This window comes from Phascolarctos cinereus, unplaced genomic scaffold (assembly GCF_003287225.1).
Source record: "Phascolarctos cinereus isolate Bilbo 61053 unplaced genomic scaffold, phaCin_HiC Scaffold_726;HRSCAF=1367, whole genome shotgun sequence".
NCBI lineage: Eukaryota > Metazoa > Chordata > Mammalia > Diprotodontia > Phascolarctidae > Phascolarctos > Phascolarctos cinereus.
Window position 1 is genome coordinate 56735655 of NW_027556098.1, and position 23917 is coordinate 56759571.

The 23917-nt window shown below is 38.0% G+C and overlaps 1 protein-coding gene and 1 pseudogene across 4 annotated transcripts in view; one reads left to right on the forward strand and one right to left on the reverse strand.

The window, feature by feature from the left end:
- KDM6A (lysine demethylase 6A) overlaps positions 1–23917 on the reverse strand; it is a 266362-nt gene that overhangs the window by 207988 nt on the left and 34457 nt on the right. The window lies entirely within an intron of this gene.
- On the forward strand, positions 280–672 carry LOC110214918 (cytochrome c oxidase subunit 5B, mitochondrial-like; annotated as a pseudogene).

Consider the following 23917-nt stretch of genomic DNA (forward strand, 5'->3'; position numbering starts at 1 on the left):
TCTTCATTTGGAGGAGAAAAGGAACTTAGAAGAAATGGCTAAACATACGGACTTGGGAGATGAAGTGAAATGAATTATCAAGACAGGCAGTGTATCACTGAATAAAAAAATACCTGGAGAGGAGAGTAAAGTGTAAGAAAAGTCTGAAAAGGTTGGAAATCTAGTGATTGTGAAGGACTGCTTTAAATGCCAAACAGGATTTTATATTTGACCCTGAAGCTAAGAGCCGTTTGGATTTACTGAGATGGTGAGAACTGTGCTTTAAGAAAAATCACTTATATGGCTTCAAGGTTACTGAGGGGCACAAGGTTACTGAGGGGCACAGTCCAGGCCTTGAGGGCCTGTGGCCCTGCTCCGGTGGCCTCTTGCTCCATGGCGACCAAAGGAGGTATCCCTTCTGATGAGGAGCAGGCTACTGGCTTGGAGAGAGAGATTATGATGGCTGCAAGGGATGATTTGGATCCATACAATCTCCTAGCCCCAAAGGCAGCTCCAGGGACTAAGGAGGAACACAAACTGGTCCCTTCCATCACTGACAAGTGAATAGTGGGCTGTATCTGTGAAGGGGACAACAGCGCAGTCATCTGGTTCTGGCTTCACAAAGGTAAGACATAGCGTTGCCCCAACTGTGGAATCCATTACAAGCTGATACCCCACCAGTTTAGCCACTGAGCCCCTGGACTGGTTTACTTGAGATGTACTATAACGTTTTCTTCCCTCCAATAAAAGACTAGCCATTTCCCTGCCCCCCCCCCAAAAAATCACTTATGACAGCTTTGTAGAACATAGGTCAGGAATGGGCAGATGTTTGAGTCAAGGACACCAACAAGGATGATACCGCCACTGTCCGTCCAGGCTTGGGGATAATGAAGGCCTACCCCAAGGTGCCAGTTGTGTGAATAGTGAGAAGGAAGAGATGTTTGGAAGGAGAAAGACGAAGTGAGGAATTGAGGGTGACACTGTGGTTGCAAGGCCTTAGGGAAGTTGGGAAGAGAAGCGATGAAGAAGAAAGATAATGTGTTCTGTTTCTAACATGGTGATTTTGATATGTCCATGGGACATCCAGTTCAAAATGTCTAAAAAGTAGTTGTACCGAGACTGGAGTTAAGGAGAGCAGTTAGGGCTAGATATATAGTGCTGGAAATCATCTGCAGAAACATGAACACTGAATCCAGGGCCCAGGACAGAGCCTTAAGGGACAATACATGGTTAGTGCATTTTAGGATTATTACTGTAGCAGTGGCACAGAGAATGGATTTGACTAGGTCTACGCTTGCCCTCAGAGTAGAGGTGATGTATGAAGGCAGAAGTGACAGCATCTGGCAACTGACTGAAAACGAGTAGTAAAGGAAAAGGTTAAGGATGGCTTTAAAATTTCAAACCTGGGTGACCAGGAAAATTTTAATGACTTACTAAAACAAATGAGTTTAGAGGTAAATTTCTTTTTTGGATATACTGTGTTTGAGATACAAAGTGATTGGTTATCGAAGTAGAGTGAACGTTAGCATTACAGCTGTGCGGGTTGCTGCCTGAAATTCTTAACTGAGGGTCCTCGATTAAAAGGGAAAAATTTTTATATATCTTCATTTCCACAAAAATCTACTAAGAGCCTATGTGCAAGGCAATGAAGTTAAAACAATCACTAAAAACTAGTCACTGCATTCAAAACACTTAAAATACAATAGACGACACATTGCTTTTCACAAATAGGTATCTTACCGAGTATAATATGATAAGGGGAGGGAAAGGGTTCAGTCAAGGTATGCAAAGAAAATCTCACATAAACCACTTTGAACTCAGGAAAGGAAAAGAACAGCAGAAGAAGAAAAAAACTTTATCTTGGACACAGCACATGACCTGGGTGGGACTAGAAGAAAGACGAAGATTTCAAGAGGCAAGAAGTACATTCTAAGCAGGAGAATAGCCTACAAGAATGACAGAATAAAGGAGCAGGATCAAGGAACAATAGCTTGAAGTTAAGTCCAGAAAAATAGGTTAGAGATAGATTGCAGAAGACTTTAAATGCCAGGCTAAGTTTGTACATTATTCTATAGGCAGTAGGGAGCCTTTCACATGACCAAACCTGTGCTTTAGGAATATTGTTTTGGAAATTATGTGAAGTATGGACTGGAGGCAAAGAAACTTGTTAGTCGAGAGTTGATAATGACCTGAACTAGAGGTGCCAGTGCAAGTGGAAAAGAAGGAATGAAATGAATATTGCAAAAGAAGAATAGGCAGAATTTGACAACGAAGTTATGGAGGGATGGTGTAGGGAGAATCAAAGACAATAACGTCTGAGTGAATCTCTGTAGATAATCTAAGAGGAGAAAAGAACAAGGAAGAGAGTTCGGGTCAACTTACAAAATATAACTAAGCTGAATTCCTATTGGAATACATCTTTGCTGTCTGATGGATAGCTTCAAATTAAACCAACCTATTATGCATTGCTACTAAAACTAAAGAAAACTTTGATTCTATAGTAGCCTGTTGGCTTTAAAAAAAAATTCTGAATAAAAATTCCTATGAAAATGGAACTTAAGTCTACTTATGTTTCGGAAAACAGATTATCAAATATGGGAAAATCCCAATAAATATTATTATAAACAGCTATTTGTCCAATGACAGACAATAAGATCTGAATGTCCGAATTTAAAAGGAATTATTTAGCCTTATAGAGTGAAAAATGAAAATCAACGTGTCCCAAAAGTCTTATTGTAGCTCTAAGCTATTAAACTTTAAAACTACACTAAGACTTTGGGTATACTGTATATAATATCTTTAAACCTATTTCAAAAAAGTAAAATGAAAATTCCTCTAAATATAACTCTATGATACTGCTCCAAATGCAGTAAATATGAAGTAAAAAACTGCAGGCAGCTGGTGGCTTAGTGGATAGAGTACTGGAATCTGGAGTCAACCAAGATCTGTGTTTAAATCCAAACCTCAGACACTTACTAGGTGCTGTGTGACCCTGGGCAAGTCACTTAACCTACGCCTGTCTCAGTCTCCTCATCTGGAAAACAGGCATAATAACAGCACCCACCTCCAAAGGTTATTGTAAGAATAAAATGAGATCTTATTTGTAAAGTACTTACCGTAAAGCATTATGTATTAATTTTGCAGGAAATATACACCCCCAAAAGCATTCTTTCTTCTAACAATCAGGGTTATTTATATTATAATCAGTTGGTTATTTTAGATTTTATATATATATACATATATATATATATAAAATATAAATTATATTATAGTTGCAATTATAATTAAATATGTTAAATAAAGATAAAATAAGAAACTGTGGTTTCATGGAGAACTCTCCTTGCAGCCAAGAAGACCTGGGTTCAAGTCAAGAATGGGACATAAAATGGCTATGTGACCTCAGGCAAGTCACTCAACCATTCTAATGCCCGTATCAATTCTCCAAGCCAACAAATCACAATGCATGTACCAATATGCATTGGAAGAAGCAGTTACCTCCCTGGGAGCTCACTCTACAACAACAAAAAAGGTCTATACAACAAAAAAAATCTAAAATAATTTTCCAAATTTTTTATCATATTTTCAAGATGAACTTCTAATCAAACTTCCTCCCCATTCTCATAACTTACTAAGAAATGGCAATTTACACATTTTAAACACGTTCACTTTTTCTGGTACAATTATACTCAGACAAAATAGAACTTTTGAATTTAACTTTGTCCTGACAGTAATGCTGTTTGTTACCAAAACCAATTATGGTTTTTAAAGGCTAAAATTTTCCATTAAAAATAACACTTAAGAGCTCAAACTTAAAAGTATGATAGTAGTAAAACACATTAAGTTAACCTTAACACTTGGGCTCCAGGTATACTTTTTGACTGCTGGTGCCACAAGTCCTTTCCTCCCTTAGGAGGTAAACCTTAGGTAGCTCTATCCTCAGCATGGTGGATCAGTGCCTTTCTAGAGTCCATAGCACTTCTTTTTTTTTTAATTCTTTTTAGAAGATTTTTTTATTTTTTTTTTTTTATTTTGAATTCCAGGTTCTCTTCCTCTATCCAGACCCTTCTCCTCACTCACTGATGAGGCAAGCAACATGATATCAATTATACATGAGAAAACATGCAAAATATATTTTCATATTAGCCATACTGGGGTAGCTAGGTAACACATGGGGCAACTAAGTGGCACAGTAGATAAAGTTCCAGGCCTGGAGTCAGGAAGTCCTGATTTCAAATCCAGCCTTAGTCAGCTGTGTGACCCTGTTTACCTCAGTTTCATCATCCATAAAATGAGCTGAAGAAAATGGAAAATCCCAAATAGTGTCACAAAGAATCAGACATGACTGAAATGAATGAACAATAAAAACATGTTGTCAAATTTTAAAAAAACAGCAAGAAAAATAAAGTGAAAAAAATAAAAATAATAATGTAGGTTAAGGCAACAATAAAAGTTTGTAAGAGAAAGTAAGACAGTTACAAAATTGAAATTTTTAGCTGATAAATTTACACAGCAGATAATTACACATAATATGTGTTACATGTTAATAATGCATATTTCAGAATAAAAAGTTTGCATTATCTACACTAAAAAGCATGCAAGAAAAGACATCTACCCCATACCTGTCAATTCACAGCATTCTAGTGTTCTATAGAAAACCCTTTGGTTACCATTGCTATATGTAAAGTCTCAAAATTCTACTAATTCATTACAACATTAGTGTATTGAAACAGAGTCAGAACAACATGGTTACAGTGCTAGGTTCACCTCTGACTCTATGTTGTATGAGTATGAGCAAGTCTCTTAAGTTCTAGTTTCCTCCTCTTAAACTGGGGTTACTAATACCTAAAGTACAACTTTACAAAGCTGTAAAAACTAGTATGTGAAACACTTTATAAACTCTCAAGTGCTATGTAAATATCATTTATTAGTATTGTTGTTATGAAGGCAAATTATAAAATAATGGTAACCTTTTCTTCTTCTGTGCAACTTGGTATAATGCAAATAAGTACAAGACGCTCGAGTCAAAAGAACTGGATTCTAGTATTGACACTATTAAGCGGTAAATCATGAATTCAAGTCTTAATTTTCTTCCTCATCAGTAAAATACGTAGAAATAGATTACTGTGCTCATTCTAGTTCACAATTTCCATGAAAGTTCTAAGGGTATGCATGTGTGTGTACATGCATGTATACATAAATGTATTATACATGTTTTTTCCATGAATCTAAGAGATGTGTGTAGGAGAGTGTATGTGTTTTCCTTAAGATGGTGTGTGGTGTATACATGTGGAGGGTACCCCAGAATCTTTTTTTAATAATATTTTATTTTTCCCCCGATTACATGAAACAATTAATATTTGGTATTGTTTTTAAGTTTTAAGTTCCAAATTCTATCCCTCCATCCCTGTGAGTAAGCAATCTATTATAGGTTATACATATGCAATTGTAAAACATTTCCACATTAAGTCATTATGTGGAAGAAAAAGGAAGCAAGCAAGGAAGGAAGGAGTATGCTTCAATCTGTATTCAGACACCATCAGTTTTTTCTCTGGAGGCAGAAAGCATTTTTTCATCATGAGTCCTTGGGGACTGTTGCATCACTGTATTACTAGGAATAGCTAAGTCATTCACAGCTGATCACCATACAATACTGCTGTTACTATATACAATGTTCTCCTGGTTCTGCTCACTTCATTCAAGATCAGTTCATGTTAAGTCTTTCCAGATTTTTCTGAAATCAGCCTGCTTGTCATTTCTTAGAGCACAATAAGAGTCATTTCCCCTTTGATGATCATCCCCTCAATTTCCAATTCTTTGCTATCACAGTAAGAGCTGCTATAAATATTTTTTATACATATAGGTTCTTTCCCTCCCATCCCCCTCTTTTTAAAATCTCTTTAGGATACAGATCTATTATTGATATTGGTGGATCAAAGGAAATGCTGTCTTTTTTATAGCTCTTTGAGCACAGTTCCAAATTGCTCTCCAGAATGGTTAGATAAGTTCACAACTCCACTAATAGTGCATTAGTGCCCCAGGTTTTCCCACATACCCTCCCAACATTTATCATTCTCCTTTTCTGTCATATTAGCCAATCTGGTGGATGTGAGAGGTGGTGCCCTCAGAATTTTTTTTAAATTTGCATTTCTCTAATAAATAGTGATTTAGAGTGCTTCCCCCCCCCATATGACTATAGATACCTTTCTTTGTCTGAAAACTTCCTGTTCATATCTTTTGACCATTTTTCAACTGGGGAATAACTGCATTATTATAAATTTGACTCATTTCTCCATAAATTTGAGAAATGAGACCTTTATCAGAGATACTTGTAGTAAAAAATTTTCTTCCCAATTTTCTGCTTTCTCCGTAATTTTGGTTGCATTGGTTTTGTTTGTGCAAAAACTTTTAATTTAATATAATCAAAATTATCCATTTTACATTCCATAATGCTCTCTATCTCTTGTTTGATCATAAATTCTTCCCTTATCCACAGATCTGACAGGTAAACTATTTGATGCTTTCTTAATTTGTTTATAGTATCACCCCTTATGTGTAAATCATGTACCCATTTTGACCTTATCTTGGTATACAGTATGAGATGTTCATCTATACATAGTTTCTGCCATACTGTTTTCCAGTTTTCCCAGAAGTTTTTGTCAAATAACCAGTTTTTGTCCCAAAGGCTTGCATCTTTAGGTTTATTAAACACTAAATCAGTATAGTACAAAAGGTACTATGTACCTAATCTATTCCAATGATCACCACTCTATTTCTTAGCCAGTACCAAACTGTTTTGATGATTACCACTTTATAATATAGTCTGAGATATGGTACAGTTAGGCACCTTCACTTTTTTTTCATTGCATCCCTGGATATTCTTGACCTTTTGTTCTTCCAGATGAATTCTGTTATGATTTTTTCTAGCTCTATAATTTTTTGATAGTTTGAATGGTATGGTACTAAATAAGTAGATTAAGTAGAATTCTCCTTTTTATTATATTGGCTCAGGCTACTCAGTCTACCCCTTGAGCAATTAATATTTTCCCAATTATTTGGATCTGACTTTATTTGTGAAAAGTGTTTTGTAATTGTGTTCATGAGTTTCTACTGGAATTGTATTATTAACCAGAGCTTACCTCTACTGGGGTTGAGAATGAAGGGAGGGGAAATTTAATAATTAAAATGTTTTATTTAATAACCACAAATAAATTTATTGGTTTACATTTTTCAGGGGCCTTCCCTATAATTCCTGAATTGTCATATCATGAAATTAGTCTTATCAGTGATCTCTAGTCTTCCCCCACCAGCCCAAATTTGATGAAGCAAAAGGTCTGTAGTAAAGAGGAAGATGGAAAGAGGGAGAAATAATTCCTGTGCTTCTCTTCCATAAGATGTAGAAAGAATGGCAGTAACAAAACTGTCTAGTAGCATTTGTCCAAAAAAATAAAGATAATTTTAGACTTGCTTAGCTGAAGCAATAATTAGTGTAAAGCTAACAGTACAAAAACAAAATGATACACAAATCAATCAGCAAATATTTATTAAGTTTCAGGCACTATACTAGGTGCAAAAGGATACAAAAACAAGTATTTAAAAGTTCCAGCCTTCTAGGAGCTTACAATCTAGAAAAAGGGAGGAAAAATAAAGATACATGTACTTCTATATCTATGTACAAACATATACACATATATACAGAGGAAGGGAGCAGGAGAGAGAAATAAGGGTAAATATGAGATAGCCATAATGGGGCGGGGGGACAACACTAGCAGCTGGGAGATCAGGAAAAAACTTCATGTAAAAGGTAACACTTAAGATGAAATTTTAAAAGTAGTTGCCAGGAAGGATTACATTTCTTTCACAGGAAACAACCAGTGAAAAGGTTAGGCAGACAGGAGATAGAGTGCCATGTGCCAGGTAGAGCAAAAAGTCCAGTTTGGCTGGACTGTAATTTAAGAGGAGGAGGCATATATACAAGAAGGCTGAAAAGGTAGGTTGGAATTACACCACGACAAATTTTAAACAGTAGACAAAGTTTATATTACATGTGTTACATGTTCATGTTCACATAGCTGTCCACCCTGGAGTTCTTAACCCTCCTCCATTGTCTCCTAGCTCCCAGCTAAAATCCCATCTTCAACAGGAATCTTTCCAGAGCTTCCCTTTAATGCCAATACGTTTATGCTGTTTATTCATAGCTATTTGTATATCTGTGAGTTCCTTGATAACAGAGATTGGGGGGTTTTACCCCCTTTCTTCACATCCTCAGGGCTTAGCACAGTACCTGACAAATATTAGGCACTTAATAAATGTTTGCTGACTTGTTGACTTTTGATCCTAGAAGTAACAAGGAGCCACTATTGCTATGGAAAGGGACTAAATCTGACCTTTAGGAAAATAACTTTGGCAATTATATGGAGGACTGAAGAGGTGGAAGATTTGAGGCAGGACACAAGCAGCAACAAGGGGTGTCAGGCTATAGCACAAAGCTCCAATTCAGGAAATAAGGCTAGAGAGATGAGTAAACCAAAGAATAAGTGTCAAAAATTATTGAAAAATCAGAGTTCTCTCAAAGGGAAAATAATTCCATAACTATAAGCAGAGACTTAAAGGGAGAGAAGGGGGAGCATTTTCGATAAGAACGATATAAATACCTAGAAAGGAAGCAGGAGACAGAATACTACAGCATTGTGAGAAATGATGAACATAGAGAAGTGATAGATTTTAAATGGCAACTAATACAAAGTGAAGTAAGCAGGAAAACAGTATGCACAAAAGGACAACCACGTAAACTGAGTATAAACAGCAATTAAAACTCAATGCTGTAACAATGCTCAAGTTTGGCCCCAAAGAAACATGAGAACTCTTACTTGCAGAGGTGGAGAATTGTGTAACAATTACTACATATGCCAGATTTTTCAATATGTTGGGTAGTGTTACCCAAGTTTTTCCCTCTCTTTGTCACCCTTTATTATATGGCACAACATTCTGGGGCAGGAAAGAGGAGTAGTCCTTTGAGAAATGTAGGTCACATAAAAACAAAAAAAATCAATGTAAACTTGAGGTTGGGGATGTAGTAGATCAGCAGCAGAGCCCATGCTTTGCAGGCATGAAGTTGTCACATTCAGTCTTTGTCCTCTCCACCGGCTTTTGTAAAGAGTGATAGCCTTAAACTAATAAGTAAGACCTGAGTTCAAACTGCCTCTTTACAAGATAAGTCTTTTTATACTATGTCACTTTACTTTCTGTGTCTCAGTTTCCTCATCTGTGTGGGGACTGCTAAAGGAAACTCAGAACTCTTCTCAAGCTCTAGCAGAGAGTCATGATGGGCCTAAGGCAAAAATGTGATCATGTCATTCCTGTGGTAAAAAACTCTCCAGTGGCTCCTCACTTCCTTACCTACATTAAGAATTAATTAGGGTGATTGCTGATAATTCAAAGAAATTAATTTTTTTTTTAAAAAAAGAATTAATTAGGGGCAGCTAGGTGGCTCAGGGGATAGAGCTCCAGCTTTGGAGTTAGGAGGACCTAAGTTCAAATCCAGCCTCATACACTTGACACTTACTAGCTGTGTGACCCCTGGGCAAGTCATTTAACCCCCATTGCCTCCCTCCTCTCCCCCCACAAAAAAGAATTAGTCCACTTTTATGATTGTGCCCCCCCAATAAAAAACATTTTGAGCACATATACCTAATGTGTATATACATGTATTACTGTACCAAATGTTAAGTATAACATAAAGCTTAAGCTATGAAGGGAAGGAGAGGAACATGTATTTATTAAGTACCTTTTATATGCCAGGCATTTTACAAATATTATCTCATTTAATCCTCATAACCACTCTGCAAGGCAGGTGCTATTATTATCATCTCCATTTTACAGTTGAGGAAACTGAGGCAGTGGTTAAGTGACTTGCCTAAGGTCACATAGCTACTGTCTGAGGTCAAATATGAAATCCGATTTTCCTGACTTCAGTCCCAGTGCTCTATCCACTCCTGTGCCATCTAGATATTTTCACCCTCCACTCTCAACTCTCCAAGTCACCATTTTCAAGAGCAGATATTCTGGGCCAGGCCTCAGTCAGGCCAGTCAAGTTTGGAAACTGGAGGATTGGAAAGAGATGAGACACTCAAGTCAAATGAAATTAACAAAAGAAATTTAGTTAACACTACCAAGGGAAGATTATTTAAGCAGGATAACAGGATTTCATCTGGACACTGTATGCAGATGTGTCCAGTCAGGTTTGCTGACTAGTATCACTGAGAGCAGGAGCAGGGACTATAGTCATGGTTCTGACACATGCTAAATGCTTAAACTAACAAGGGAATTCTTAACCTGTGATCCATTCAATGTATTTTTAAAATATTTTGATAATTGTATTTTAATGAAACTGGCTTCCTTTGTCATTCTGTATTCCGAAATGCATTAATGCATTTGAAAAACATTCTGAGAAGAGGTCTGACACAAAAGTTAAGAACCCCTTATCTAAAGGGACATTTTAAAATAGCCAAATCCAACAGCACTATTTGAATCTATTTCTGAGGAATGTTTTTTATTTTAATTGACTAATTGTGATTCCCATTACTTAAATGGAATTTCATTCTCAGAGCCGAAAAAAAATCTAACCCAAAAACAAATGAAAAAAATCAAATTAAAATACAGAAAATCACATATTTAAAAGGTAACATTCTGAATACTGGCAATCAATATTTAAAATTGAGTACAGATACAGGCATACCCCACATTAGACTTTTCTAACATATAACATTTCACAATGATATCATTAATACATCATAACCAAATCCCCACCAATCATACAGTCAATCCTCCTCTTATATTTATAAACTTGCTCCTAGGGAACCGACTGTCCTCTCTGTAACTAACATCATGTTTTCATGAAGTCAATTAATGACTTTTGCATACTCAAATTTAATATAGATCAAAAAACACACATTCTCTTGGAGGTCCATACACAGCAGAAGAAAATGTGACCTTCTCAACTGAACTTCTGAATAGTTTTGTTACTTCCTCTCTATCCCAAGATAATAATTTTTCTCAAAACCTTACACAGAGGGGCTCCTAGGTGGCGCAGTGGACAGAGCTTCCGCCTTCGAGTCAGGAGGACCCAAGTTTGAACTCCGCCTCAGACACCTGACACTTATTAGCTCTGTAACGCTGGGTAAGTCACTTAACCCCGATAGCCTTACCAAAAAGCAAAGCAAAACAAAACAAAAAAGACCTTGCATGGTTTATCTGTTTCTTCTATTCTCTAAATACTTACTAGGCATAAAGTTGTGATGGCTAGTGGCTATTTATGTATTTGGTTAGTCATTTGTTGGTTCTTATGAAACTATTCTTTGCCTACAATGAAGCCTGTCCAAGTACTTAAAAAATTTACTAGACTACAACTTAACTGAAACCCTACAGAATTATATATTTAGAACTGAAAGAAGCCATAGAGGATAATCTAATTCAATCTCCTTACTTTACAGATAAGGAAATCAAGGCTTAGGTTCTATGGTTTGTCTATGATCACAATAAACAGAGCTGGAATTCAAACCAAAGGTCCTTTAATTCCAGATCCAACAGGTTTTCCAGGGTACTATCATCATGGCTTGAAGAAAACAAGTTTCTTGGGCAACTAGGTGGCACAGTAGATAGAGCACCACAGCCCTGGAGTCAGGAGGACCTGAGTTCAAATGAGGCCTCAGACACATAACACTCACTAGCTGTGTGACTCTGGGCAAGTCACTTAACCCCAACTGCCTCACCAAAAACAAAAAACCAAGAAGTTTCTCCCTGGATGAGCATCTTATCTCTGTAAGACTTAAAAAGCATTTTTTCTTATCAATCCTGTGTAGTATGTGAAACTGAGACTCATAAATCTTAAAAAAACTTGTCTTTGGCCACACATACATATATTAAGAGTGAAAAATCTAAACCTAATGCTATTCAGCTCACCACTCTTTATACTATATCATTCTATATTTCTGTGGGATAGGAAGAGGAATCAGGTGCATTTACAACTGAACAGGATGTAATTGAGGGGAAGGATTTTTGTTTTTTGTATTTGCATCCCCTGTGCCTGACACCACCATGCTCCAGTCTTCAACTGATTACTGAAGAGAATATAAGTAAATTATTGCTTATATTCTATTTCATCACAGAGTCAAAGTAAACCAAACTTCAACAAATACCCTACTTGGAAAAGATGTTTAAGTATATTAATTAACTAAATTAATTGCAGGTGAATAGATGTTCCTAAGGTACAAATTATAAATGAGCTTCAGCTAACCATGGGTCTTTCAGAGTTCAATTCAACAACAATATTGCATATAAGCAGTAAAACAAGTAAAGTGAAGGGTTTTGTCAATTATCTCAATGGTCCACCCCCCTTCCAGCTTTAATATACTTTAAAAAAATTACAGAATTCTTGTTCACTAACTCATAGTGGCAATTCCTCAAAGGAGCTCAAATTAAGATCCTACTATGTCTAATTACCTCATTTATATTACATATATAGATAGATAGATAGATAGATATACACACATATATTTATATATTAGTGTAATAGTAAGAGTCTATAAGTTGTTTTGCTGCAGAAGAGCCAATGCATGAGGCCAGTTAAGAAAAAACTAACATGAAAATTTGAATACACAAAACAAAATACAGAATGATTACTGGCATTACAAAAGCATTCCCTCAAAGAGCAAACTTTTCAATTCACTAAAATGATTTGATATAAATAAAATAAACCAAGCAAAATTAATCTATCCTCAGAAACCCTTGCTTGAAGCACTGCTTTAGACTGCCCTAGGTAACAGCATTAACAAAACATTTTTCATCATAGTATAATTATCGATACAGTTCTTTGACAGACTAGACTCACTAAATTAAAAACCTTAATTACAAAAAAAAAAAACCCAAACTACTCAACAAATAATATGGTATATAGAGGAAAGGTCACACCATTACAAAAATTCAGTGCTAAGTATAGAATTTAATAGTCTGCAGATCTTCAGCAATTTGCTTCCTTCACTCTTTCAACTAATTTATAAACTGCTTATTATACGAACTGGGGGTGAGGGAGATGATGCAAAAATAAATAAGATAGGGCACCTGCCCTCATTCTCTCTGGGGCTCAGTTTCCTGATCTGTAAAATGAGAGGGATGGATTGAATGACCACTAATCAGCACTAAAAAGTATCTGTGAATTGTGAAGCACTATGTAAATAAAGGATTATTTCATTATGTTATAATTCAATAAATTCAAAAGAAAATTAGAAAAAGATAACACAAGATATAATCTTCAGGTAAAGCTGTATGCTGGTTCATAACCTCAATGACTTAAAATTGCATCACTTTGTTTTGCATTAAAAAAATGAAAGTCTGGAAAGAGGCAGATTAATATTAAAACATTTCAAAATCCAGAAAATTAAGACTTCTCCTTAAAGCAAAGTGCTGTTGTTCTTGTTTTGGGTGACTCTGACTCCTCCAGCCCACCCTCCACAGAATTTATAACCATCAAAATCCAGCCCAGGTGGGGAAATTTCTTTCTCAAAATAAAAACAGCAAGATGAGTCACAGAAATGTAATTATGACCCTTTTTCAGAATAATAAGGCATGAAATGATGGTGAGACCATTGCGCCTGCCCCTCAATCAACAACTAAGTTTAACAACCAAACCTAATCCCATAGCCTTCACTGACTAATAAATACTTGCACAGCCCTAGAAATCAGCAAATCTAAGACCTGAAACATGTTGGTACCTACATACCATTCTTCCTAGCCTTGGATATAGGGAATATAATTTTGTATTTTACTGAGGTGTATGCCTACCTTGCCCTATCCTCTCCTCATAAGTAAGCAGGAAAATTCCTATTTGCATCAACTGACAAATCTTTAAAATATTCAATTAAATACTCAATCAGCTCTGGCTTCCCACTTCTACAGTAGTTTCTGAAGTGGGGTAAACAAGATGATCCAAAAGGAATAAAGAAAGAAAAACATTAGAACTGAGCAGAGCAGCAAACAATGTTAATTTTGCAGCTACCTGCCTCTGATGTTCGTCCTGACTGCACATAATTGAGGCAGCGCTGAAGGCACAGTTGGGTAATATACTTCCTAGACAGGCAGGCAGGCTGGCCTTTTCCACTTGGCTCCAGCGTCCCATTAGCCCTATCTTTCCTTCGAATATACCCTACCTTTTGAAGCAGTACTGTACACTGCATGGGCTCCGTATCAAGAAGCCTACAAATCCACCCACTCCCAACCCCCAAGAGACCAAAGAGGCTCATACTAGACCAAGAAAAGTGCTTCTCACCAGGGCCATTTTCTCAACTACTACCCTGAAGTGAACAAGAGAGGTTTTTATCTAGCCCGGTAAAAAGAACTCAAGAAAAGCAGGCACAGCAGCAGCTCCATCGGGGGAGGGGGTGGGGGTGGGGATAAGAGGGGTTGGATGGGGGGGGGGGGAGTGAAGGGCTGGTAAGGAGCAGCACCGGTAGCTAGCAAGAGGTGAGAGGAAGCTTCAGCTCATGGATCTGGAACTCAAGCAGCCAAGTTCAAGACTTAGATACACAATCCTGCTTTCTCATGCTCCCTTTTCCAACAGCTTCTAAGCCACCACACATCTTGGAAGTAAAAGGATATCTATCACCAAGAAATCGGGTGAATACCTGGAATCTGACCTGCAACTGTCACATCCCCACCTACAAGAGACATCTTACTCCTCACCAAGACTACTTGCTCAAGCAATACCATTCCAATTCTATCTCCCCCAACAGACTGCCACGCCCCCCCATCATCCCCACTCAGACCACTTATTTTCAATCTTTCCCTGTCTACTGGCTGCTTCCCTACTGCTCACAAAACATGTCCATGTCCCGTGTCTCCTCTCCCTCCTCCTCCTGCAATCCTCAAAAATTCCTCCCTTGATCATTCCTTCCCCCATTATTATGTTATATCTCTTCTGTCCTTTGTAGCTCAACTCCATTAAAACACCATCTCCAGCTTCCAACTTTATCATTCCATTGGTTCTCTCCATATGATCCTATTAGTTGCCAAATTCAATATCCTTTTTCTCAATCCTTATTCTCCTTGACCTCTCTGCAACCTTTGACACTTTTGATCCCTCTCTCCTTGACACCCTCTTTTCTCTAGGTTTTTTGGGCAGCACTTCCTCCAGGTTGTCCACCTACTTATCTGACCATTCTTCTGTCTCCTCTGCTGGATCCTCATTCAGATAATGTCTTCCAACCATAAATATCCCTCAGAACTCCTGGGCCCTCTTCTCTTTTCCCTGTATACTATCTTCACTTGATATTCCATGCACTCCTGTGAATTTAACTACCATCTCTATGCTGATGACTCTTAAATACATCTTCCCTTCCCCCCACCTTTTTGCTGGCCTCTAAGGATGCATTTCCAACTGCCTTTCATTACTTGAACTGCACTGAAACGCAGCATGTCCAAAACAGAACTAATCTTTTCATCTAAACCCTCCCACCCTTTCTACCTTTCCTACACTATTACTCTATAAGTCCCTCAGGCTCATAACCTAGGTGTCATCCTCAACTCCTCAATATCTCACCCACCCCCCATATCCAAGCTGTTGCCAAGGCCTGTCAATCATGCTTCCACTACTCTAGTTGGTCTAGTGCAGGCCCTTATCACCTCACTACTGTACTGTTACAAATAGCCTATTAGTGAGTCTGCCTGCCTCATCTCCCCACTCCAATCTATCCCCCATTGAACCACCAAAGTGATTTTCCTAAAAACACAGGTCTGATCTTGTCATTCACTCCCCAACTCTAAAAACTCCAGGGGCTCCCCTACTGCCTCCAGGAGCAATTACAAAATGCTCTGTTTGACATTCAAAGTCTTTCATAACCTAGCTCTCTCCTACCTTTCCAGTCTTTCTTATACCTTACTCCCAAACATGAACTCTTTGATCCAGTGACACTGGCCTTCTGGATATTCCAGGGTAGGATCCAGACTCTTTATCTCTTGGCTCTGGACATTTTCTTTGGCTATCCCCCATGCCTCGAATGCTCTAAGTCTCAACTAAAATCTTACCTTCTAGAGAAGTCTTTCCCAACGTTCCTAGTGCCTTCTCTCTCTTAAATATTTCCTATTTATTCTTTATATAGCTTATTTGTACATTTGTTTACATGTCTCCCCCGTGTGAGCCCCTTGATGGCAGGGTCTGTCTTTTGCTTCTTTAGTATTCCCAGTACTTAGTACAGTACCTAATAGGTGTTTATTGTCTGTTTACTGGACCTGGAACCTTCCCTTCCCAGACAACATTCCAACCAATTTCCCACCTTAATTGCAAAAAAAAAAAATCTTCATACTGGTGGACAGGACTGAAAAATAAGTAATGATTTTTTAACACAGGCATTGAGACATTTTTAAACTAAAATGGTCATTAAAACCAAGCATCATAAAAAGCAAATTCAGAGGCACACCTTTGATTTGCTGTATCACAAAGTATAAATCAAAGTTTCTGAAAATAAATTAGTATCACACTGCTCACACACAAAGGAGTTTTTGTACTGTTACTTTAAAAAAAGTTTCAAGCGTTTCATCTTTGTCTCATCCCTTTTAATTTCTATTGTTGTATATTATAATATACACACTATAATGGTATGGTAGCAAGTATATAATTTATAAGCATATATTGTGTATGCACTATTAAAAGTTTAGAGACCACTGCTCTCTTCAGGCCTCAGTGCAAGGCACTTAGCACCTCAAAGTTTTAAGTGTCAAAGTAACAACTGCCTTTGGTACCTAAATACATAATGTAAGATATATGAACACTGAGTCCCAAGTAGCAGCATGCACTTCTGAATAAATCATGTGCTAGCTACAAATGTATACTATATTCACTGACCCATTGGGTCCTATCCATATTATAAACACTAAGTTCAATTGCTACATATAAGTTAAATCAATAAAACAGCATTTATTTTTAAATATTCCATTAATAGGGGCTGTACAATCTCATATCAACCCACTGAAGCTTGCTCAATAAATGTTTAAGTAAACTGAACTGACTGTCCTCTTAACTAATCTAATACTTAACTGCAGTAGAATAACAGAGAATAAAATTATAGGCTAAACAATCTTGGTGAAAATAGTTCATGTTTGTTCCTTCCCAAACTTATTAAATAAAACAGCACCATTTACTGTAATATATTAATAGCATGTATATACTATACTACTTTGAAATTAATTATGAATTACCACAAGTCAATTCAACAAGTCTTTACTGAGCAACTATCATTTGCATACAGCTACGTTTTTAAAGGTACAAAATAAGTAGGGCATATAATTTAAAATCTTTTGGGGGAAAGGTGAAGACTTTTACAAAAATCAAACAATTATAGAACATGACAGTACAAAATAAAGTACCAAATTAAATAATAAAGTGCCAAAATCCATAAGAAATAGAACATATAAACAAAATATAAACAGTCCATATATTTTTCTCCCCCCCAATTACATTCTATTTATCTTTAACTTTTTTATTCCCCAGCAGGAGAATTCCCTGAAGACACAGACATTTTCATTTTTTAAAAAATATATCCTAGGCACATAAGCACAGTGGTCTACAAACAAGTTCATTAAATGTCTACTGAGTGAAAGAATGTACAAAGGTTAGTTAGGTTCATGTAGTAGGAAATACAATGAGAAAAGTGTTTCACGTACTATCTAAGTTTTTTAATGCTTCAAGAATCAATAATTTGAGAGTGAATATTCCTTCCAATGAAGTAAAAAAAATTAGATCTAACTATTGCCAATCATTCAATAAAGGAATGAAAATACATTTATTTAAGCAACTGCAAATACAAAAAGGAAAAGACAATGAGGAGATAACACATATAGGAAGTTTCTGCTGCAAGCCAGATGGAAAGGCTTCATAGTATTAAAAGTACAGCAGAAAAGCATATGGTAGTACTCTTTTCTTTTATTGAAATTTCCACTGCTAAAATTAATTTATCCGTTTCTGGTGTTGAATCATTTGACAGTATTAAAGTAACGAGAACCTTCTTTTGTAGGTCATCAGTAGCTGTGGCTGTAGCACCTGCAGAAGCAGTTGCTAGGCCACATCTCTTTGGGGCTTGCTTGGGGGGGGGGGGGGCGGCAGTAGCCGCACAGAGATACAGCTACTCCCCTAGGGTTTACCAAGATTACTTACCAGACTGTCTGTGTTAGCAAAATATGCCCTTATCCAAAGTTATTGTTTCTCTCAAAGATTGCCCCCCTTTTATTGGGGGGGGGGGAGAGAGAAGATGTGACAATGACTACGTTGCTACTGCAAAGGCTTTTGAGTTCCAAAGACTATCTCAGTCAAGGTCCGGAGGGAGGTGATAATCAAAATGGTGGTGGTCGTGGTGGTCCCAGAACTGCTGGGCACAAGCCACCTCCTGTCTTTCCCTTCAGGGTACCTTGCTGCTTTAGCTGTCCTGACTTGCCTACCAAAGATGGCAGTTGGTCAGCAATGGTAGAGATGACTGGCCACTTCTCCACAGAAATTGCTTCCCAGGATGATGGCTGGAAGGGCTAGGCTGGAAGCAAGACTAGTAGTTTTGGGGTCTTGCAAAGCCCAAGGCTTTTAGGTGGCAGCTGAACAGAAATTAGTGATGGCAAGGAATCGGGTCCCTTCTTTACAGGTGGACTGTTCTCAATTAGCTTCTATTAATAATCATCTTCTAGCTTGCTTGCATCGGCCATAACTTGCATTCCAGTGGTACAACCTTCAAAACCCCAGGGTCATCTATCTACATGCCACAAACTGAGGCATCAGAGTAATATAATATTCTCATACAAATGTCAATTATCATTAAGGTAAGTGGTGAAACTAGAATTGAATCTTGACAATGGAAACACCATTCTGAAAAGGGAGACAGGTGATACATAGTAGAGAACAGGAGAAAATAGATAGGGTCAGAGAACCGAACTCAATGCAATTAGCAAACTTTTACTGATCACCTCTTTGAAAGATGAAGAAGCACCATGGAACAGCTAACAGAGGAAAAAAAGTCAGTCTAGGAGTTGGGCAGACCCAAATACAAGGACCACTTCTAACCATCATGCCTTTGTCTATGTGACCAGGAGAAAGTCACTTCACTTTTCAGAACACAAAAAAGCAAGAGTATAAAGTGCAAAAAGAAATGATGAAGGGGGGCAATTCATCAAAACTTAAAAGATTTGTATAAATTGATACAGAGTGAGGAAAAACAGGAGTCATTTCTAGGATGCCTCAATAATGTAAAGGAAAACCATTGTGAAAGACTTAATCATAATAAATACAAGGCTCTCCTCTTATACTGCCAGCACTCTAGAGCAGATCCTCCCTTCACACCTAGACTATTATAACAGCCTCTTGGTGGGTCTGCCTACCTCAAGTTTCTCCCCACTCCCAATCTATCCTCCATTCAACCACTCAAGTGATTTTTCTAAAGCACAAGTCTGATCATGTCACCCTCCCTACTCAATAAATTCCAGTGGCTCCTTATCATTTCCAGGAGCAAATAAAAAATACTGTTTGGCATTCAAAGTCTTTCACAACCACTAGAACCGAAACCGGTAATAGCAGCAGGCAGCAACCCTTTTTGGAGCAAAAGCCTACTGAAGGCCATGACCTGGTAGTACCAGCATGGCAAAGCTCTGAACTGCCACTGCCAGGGCAGACAATCACAAGCCCTGCAGCTGTGCTGCATTAAGCCTGAGGGTGAAATAGCACAGCATCCAGCAGAGGTCAGCTCTAACCACCCAAAATTCACTAGGGCAAAATTCAAAGGACACTAGATCTAGTCTGGTGAACCATGAATTACCTGGCAAAGGAAGAGTCTGAGACACTGAGATCCAGTCCCCAAGGAAATCTGCCATCAGAGAGGATAGTCAGAAAGTGAATATACACACACCTGGGCTATTTAGAAAGCTGGCTGCGTCATTAACAAACATAGGAGGTTTAGAGGAAGGGTGAGTTTAGCAGAAAATGGCTTAGATTTTTTGAGGGGCATGGAGTTTAATCCAGATAGAGACATCTAAAAGGTAGTAATATAGGACTGAAAAGTTTAAGTGAGTGAATAGAGATAGATATGGGAGTCACATGCATAGAAGATGATGAACCCTTAGAAAGAGATGAGCTCAACAGAAGAGGGAGAACATAAAAAGAGGCCCAAAACAAGGCCCAAAATAAATGGGCAGAAGGATAATTATGATGAGCCAACACAGGAGACAGAGAACAGGCTATCAAAAAAGAATATGGGGGCGGGGAGTAATGGGGGGGACACAGAGCCAAGATGGTGGAGTAAAAGCAGTGACTTGCTTGAGCTCTCCCCCCAAACCCCTCCAAATACCTTTTAAAAATGGCTCTAAACAAATTCTAAAGCAGCAGAACCCACAAAAAGACAGAGTGGAACAAACTTCCAGCCCAAGACAACCTGGATGGTTGATTGGAAAGGTCTGTTGCGCTGGGCTGGGAGAGAACACAGTTCAGTGTGGAATAGAACAGGCCTCAGCCATCCTGGAACAGTCCTCAGAGGATTGAATCAAGGGAAGCTGTGGCAGTTTTCAGACTTCTCAACCCACAAACACCAAAGACACAGATCTGGGTCACAATCCTGGGGTGGCACTCCTGAGGCAAGGAGCAGTGCTGGCATGGTAGAGCTTGCGGCAGTGGTGCAAAGGGAATCGTCCCAACAGTTCCAAGGTAGAATAGAGTGCTTGTGGTCACTCACAGACCAGAGCACAGGCCAGGAAAGGAGCAAACACCTCTAATTTGATCATAACACCTTGGAAGAACTGAAAATTTACAGGTCCCTGCAAGTATCTCTGAAAACAGCTGCACAAAACCCCCAAAACATTCTCCACACTGGAAGCAGACCCTTACCTTAAAAAAGAGTTTAAAACTCAAGTAATTGGCCGGGATCATGAGTAAGCAGTGCAAAAAAAGTTAGACCATAAAATCTTTCTTTGGTGACAAAGAAGATCAAAACATACAACCAGTAGAAAACAACAAGGTCAAAGTTCCTACCTCCAAAGCCTCCAAGAAAAATATGTATCCCAGACCATGGAAGAGCTCAAAAAAAGGTTCTGAGAAGCTAGTAAGAGAAGTAGAGGAAAAACTGGGAAGAGAAATGAGAGTGATGTAAGAAAATCATGAAAAACAAGTCAATAGCTTGCTAAAGGAATCCCAAAAAAATACTGAAAATAACACCTTAAAAGATAGACTAACCCAAATGGCAAAAGAGGGCCAAAAGGCCAATGAGGAGAAGAATGCCTTAAAAAGCAGAATTGGCCAAATGGAAAAGGAAGTCCAAAAGCTAACTGAAAAAAATACTTCCTTAAAAATTAGAATGGAGCAAATGGAAGCTAACGACTGCATGAGAAATCAAGCAACTGTAAAACAAAACCAAAAGAATGAAAAAAATAGAAGACAATGTGAAATATCTCATTGGAAAAACAATTGAGGAGCAGCTAGGTGGCGCAGTGGATAGAGCACCAGCCCTGGAGTCAGGAGGACCTGAGTTCAAATGTGACCTCAGACAGCTGACACTAGCTGTGTGACCCTGGGCAAGTCAGGAGAGGAGGAAAATAACTGACCTGGAAAATAGATCCAGGAGAGATAATTTAAAAAATTATTGGACTACCTGAAAGCCAAGATCAAAAAAGAGCCTAGACATCATCTTTCAAGAAATTATCAAGGAAGACCACTCCAATATTTTAGAACCAGAGGGTAAAATAGAAATTGAAAAAAAATCCACCCATCACCTCTTGAAAGAGATCTCCAAAGGAAAACTCCTAGGAATATTATAGCCAAATTCCAGAGTTCCCAGGTAAAAAAAAAAAAAACAATTCAAGTATTGTGGAAAGACAATCAGCATAACACAAGATTTAGCAGCTTCTACATTAAGGAACTGGAGGGCTTGGAATATGATATTCCAGAGGTCAAAGGAGATAGGATTACAACCAAGAATGGCCTAATCAGCAAAACTGAGAATAATCCTTCAGGGGGAAAAAATAGACATTCAATGAAATAGAGGACTTTCAAGCATTCTTGATAAAAAGATCAGAGCTGAACAGAAAATCTGACTGTCAAATACAACAGTCAAGAGAAGCATGAAGGTAAACAGGAAAGAGAAATCATAAGGGACTTACCAAAATTGAACTGTTTATATTCCTACACAGAAAGATGATATTTGCAACTCATGAGACCTTTGCCAGTATTAGGGTAGCTGAAGGGAAAAAACTATATGGATAGATAGATAGATAGATAGATAGATAGATAGATAGATAGATAGACAGACAGATAGATAGACAGAGTTGAAGACTAAGGAGTGGTATCTAAAAAAGAAAACTAAGGGGTAAGAGGATTATACTAGGAGAAGGACAAAGGGAGAGGTAGAATGGGGTAAATTATCTCACATAAAACAGACAAGAAAAAGCTTTTACAGTGGAGTGGAAGAGGGTGGAGGTTGCAGGGAATGAGTGAATCTTATTCTCATTGGATTTGGCTTAAGGAGGGAATAACATACACACTCAATTGGGTATGAAATCTATCTTACCCTACAGGAAAATAGGAGGGAAAGGGATAAGAGGGGATGACAGAAGGGAGGGCAGTTGAGGGAGAAGCAAACACTTCTGAGGAGGGACAAGCTTAAAAGAGAGAATAGAATAAAGGGGGAGGGTGGGGCGGGATAGAATGAAGGGAAATATAATTTTCACAACATGACTACTATGGAAATGTTTGCATGACTACACATGGATAACCTGTATTGAGTTGCTTGCCTTCTCAATAAGGGTGGATGGGGATGGAGGAAAAGAGAACATTTGGAACCCAAAGTTTTGAAAACAATGTGAAAAATGGTTTTCACATGCAACTGGGAAGTAAGATATACAGGCAACGGGGTATAGAAGTCTATCCTGCCCTACAGGAAAATAGAATTGGGCAGGGCATAAGGGGAGGAGAGAGGGAGGTGATAGAAGGAAGGGCAAATTAGGGGAAGGGGTATTCAGAATGCAAGCTGCCTCGGGGTGGGAGGAGGGGCAAGATGGGGAGAGAAATTGGAACTCAAAATCTTGTGGAAGTGAATGTTGAAAACTAAAAATAAATAAATTAATAAATGTTTGATATAAAAAAGGAAAGAATATCAAGAAAGAACAATGGAACATGGAACCCAAGGGAAGAGAAGAATGTATGTTGGGGGAAGGGTAATGCCAGTTTTAACAAAAGGATTAGCACTAATTAAAGGTCACTGGATTTAGGCAGTTAAGAAATCATTGGTAATCTTGAACCTTAGAGAGCAGCTTCAGTGGAGGAGTAGGAAACCAAATTTCAAGGGAATGAGAAATGAGTGGGAAAGGAAGAAAAGTATACACCAACAACCCCTTCTCAGAAGGCTATGACTCTGGAGAGAAAAAGCTTAGATAATATCCTGCAAGCAACAGAGAGCCACAGTAGACTCTTGTGTGAGGGAATTTAGTAACAAGAAAAATATCTTAAGATTAGTCTGGCATCAGCTCTATGTAGCAAATTTGGGAGGAGAACTGAAACACAAAATGAATAATTAAAAGATAATTAACTAGACATAATAAAATATGGGGACCTGTCCTTAAACTAAAGAGATAACATTAAGAACAAGCTTCAACCACAATTTATAAATACAATTTTTTTTGGGGGGTGAGGCAATTGGGGTTAAGTGACTTGCCCAGAGTCATAAACCCTATTCCAAATGTTCACAGTAATGATCACAGGTTCTCAATGCTATACCAGTAAAGAGTAAGCTCTGGTAGATTCTACCATGCTAGCAATGCTTCAAATATATATAGCCAGCAATACAAGAATCCATTTTCTGAAGATCAACCTGGCCAAATATGATATCAACATATGATATCAAGATGACAATTTGTTTTGGCAATGTCAACTAAC